At 62.1% G+C, this 3187-nt stretch overlaps 1 protein-coding gene across 1 annotated transcript in view; it reads right to left on the bottom strand.

Moving 5' to 3' along the window:
• Positions 1–3187, bottom strand: part of SLC19A1 (solute carrier family 19 member 1) — a 32198-nt gene that overhangs the window by 28126 nt on the left and 885 nt on the right. The gene's annotated exons all lie outside the window — the stretch shown is intronic.

The following is a 3187-nucleotide window of genomic DNA, read 5'->3' as shown; positions in this document are numbered from 1 at the left end:
GGGTCAGGGTCTGTGTGTGCACCTGGGGCAGGAACCCGGGGGGCGGCTCATGAAAGTCTGGTTTCCACAGGTGCCCCCTCAGCTGAGACAGCCCCGCCTGCCCTCCGCAGTGTCGCATTCCACTTCCTGCTGGCCTTGGCAGGCAGCGTGGGAGCCCTTTGAGGTCCCTGTGAGGGTCGTGACCCTCGCCATACTTGGACGGCTTGGGGGGGGCGGGGCATCTCAGACCTCCTGAGGTGAGAACACCCCTTCCTGGCCGGAGCCCAGCCCTCTCACTGGCTGATCCGGAACAGGTTTAAGGGGAGAGCGTGAGAAGCTGAGCCCAGACATCTGGATGGAAGGCAGGATGGGGCCCCGTGCATGGCCCCGGGTGGTCTGAAAGGACACAGGGGGACTCCAGGGGAACCGGCGGGCAGCACGGGCGAGGCGTGTGAAAACAAGCCCGGCTGGCAGAGGAGAGCCTGCACTGGGGCAGGCGGGGGGGGCGGGCACTAGGGGAGGGGCTGGGTGGTGAGGGTCTCAGCAGAAAGGAGGATACCATATACCACATACCCAGCCTCGAGACAGGGGCAGGGGGTGGAGGTGGGCCAAGGCAGTGCAGACCAGGGAAGGTGGGAGGGTGGGGCTGAGGGTGAGTGGGTGTGGGAAGCACAGTGGGCCCAGACTGGGTCACAGGTGACCCCAAACCCCACACGTGCGGGTGCTGAGGGCCAAGGGGCAGCACGTAGCTGCCCCCACTCAGCCTGCGATGGCGCCTCGTTGCCGAGGGAGCAGGGCCAGAGCTCGGGCCAGACCATGAGCCTGGGGGCCCTGGGGGAGGCACATCTGAGGAAACTGTGAATTCTGAGTCGTGATGAAGCAGTAGGCCTATCAAGAGAACAGACACACGACAGACAGGAACGAACACATGGGAATACGCAGGGATGGGCACACGGGGCTGGGCGGGAACGGACGGACAGAGGAGGCTGAGCGAGGACGAATGGACAAAGGTGACCTGCCCCAGGGCTGGAATGGACAGACATGACCTGCCCCAGGGCTGAGCAGAGCCAGGAGCAGCCCAACCCAGGCTGGAAAGAAGGCAGCAAGGCTCTGTCAGGGTCTCAGGGCAAGGGCTCGCTACGGGGGGCGGGCAGGCTGCATCTCACTCCTCATACCCAACAATTCCAGATGATCAAAAACCCCGACACGCGAAGCACAACCTACAACCCGAATGGGGTGTCTCTATAAAGTCAGAGAGGAGGAGCTGAAGGCAAGTCTCGAAGCAAAGGCCAATGAATGAAAACACGGCTGAACTAAGAACCGTAACTCTAAACTAAAAGCGCACGGCAGACACGGGACAGAGAGCCCAGGGAGGGAGACATGCTGGTGATGACAGCGGGGGCTCTTCCAGGCAGTGAGGGAGACGTGCAGCCAGAGAGGAGGACAGGGCGGCCCTGGGCAGGCGGTCCCCGAGGACAAACCCAGACAGGCAGTGAGTGGCCTCAGCAGGAGGCAAGGACACAAAGGGGCCCTCCAACAGCACAGAGGCCTTTCCCACCTTCAGATCGGCGGGGGCCCAAGTCACCCAGCGCTGCCAGCAGGTGAGGGGCAGGGGTCCTCGGCGGGGTGTGACGGGCAGCGTGTGGCCATGAGTGGAATACCCGTCCAGGTGCCCCTCCGCCTGCCAGTGCCCCGAGCAGCACACAGGCGGAGGGGACGGTCACTGCAGAGGGAGAACCCGGAGGGGCCCTCACTGTCTACCAGCAAACACAGGATAAAGGCACCTCAGTCCAATCCCATGAAAAGAGGACACAGGCACATCGACGCGCTAGCTTCTTGCGCCCACAGGGATAAACCTCCCCGGCCAGGCCGGGTAAGAACCAAGCTGCAAATTTGTGCTGTCAGATACCGCTGGTCTCCACCTGGCACATAAGTGCCCAGCAGGGACACGGCTCCACGGTGCCCGGTGGCCAGGGGGGCACCCCGCGGCCTGTGGGGAGGGGGTCTGACTGCGCAGCGAGGGGCTGAGTCTGCTCGACCCCGCGGGCTGTGCTGCTGTCTGAGGAAGGCAAAGGCTACATTCCCCTCAATGACGTCCCAGGACCTGGCCGAACGGCTTGTTTTCTGGAACCTACTTTTTAACCAGTTAATGTGTGATCTGAGCAGGCAGCAGATGGGGTTTCTGACTTTTGGCTGCAGAGATTTTTGTTATTTTGGTACTTTAACAATAGCTTCACAAGAAATGTCCACTCCTAAAAATCACCTCAGCGGTGGACGTGGCCTTCCTTTCTGAGCAGACGGGTTCCGAAAGCACGTATCTGGTCAGTCACAGGCCCAGGGATGTGAGGGATGGCTGGCACCCAGAGGGGTGCTGCGAGCAGACACGGGCTCTAGTCCCACTGGGGACACGCCAGCACTGGGGGGGGCATCAAAGCATCACACACAGGCACAGTCACGTGGCAGGATTTCCACCGTTCAAGGGGGCCTCTGAGGGGACACCCTCCATTCACATGGCAATTGCCTTTGATTTAAACAGCTCCAGAGCCCGGCTGAGGTGAGAGCAAAGTCTGGCGAGGACAGGCGGGGGCTTCGCTAACAAAACACACGGGCCTGGCCCAGGGCGTGACCTCGGAGGCCCAGGGATGTGGGGCACGGGGGCCAGTGGCCACCCTGGTGGGGAAGACAGGGGGGCCTGGATCCACCCCCGGCTTCTGAGGAGCTGCCTGCTCAGGGCAGGCAGGGCGGCCGTGGGGTCCTGGAGGTCCTCAGGTGGCGGGGGGGGGACGGCGCAGAGGTGTCCCACTGTGGACAGGTGCCCGCGAGGGTACCGTCACCGACAAACCCTCTCCAACGATACAAGTTTGAAAATAATTCCTTTGGATAGAGCCTGTTGTTACCCCTACTCTACGCCTGGGTGAACTGCGGGAGAGACAGGGACTCGTGACTTTGGCCCGTGTACACTCCCTGGTAAAGACTCAGTGTGACCCTTGTCCCGTTGCCAAGGAGAAGGAACATTCCTGCAATAATCTCCTTAGCAAACAGCTGTCTAAATCTCTGCTGGAAGCAAGTGCCCTGCAGGGCTTAACGTGGGGCCTGGAATGCACATGGGTCCTAAGGGGCAGGGCCTCCTCCGCCTCAGGCCTGAGGTGGTGCCCACATGCAGGGGGTGGGGGCTGAGGGAGAAAGGGGTGGGAACGGGGAGCGGGGG

The sequence above is a fragment of the Trichechus manatus genome, unplaced genomic scaffold (assembly GCF_000243295.1).
Source record: "Trichechus manatus latirostris isolate Lorelei unplaced genomic scaffold, TriManLat1.0 scaffold00128, whole genome shotgun sequence".
In the NCBI taxonomy this organism is placed as follows: Eukaryota; Metazoa; Chordata; class Mammalia; order Sirenia; family Trichechidae; genus Trichechus; species Trichechus manatus.
Note: the sequence above shows the minus strand (reverse complement) of the source record. Positions and strands in the feature narration are given on the sequence as shown.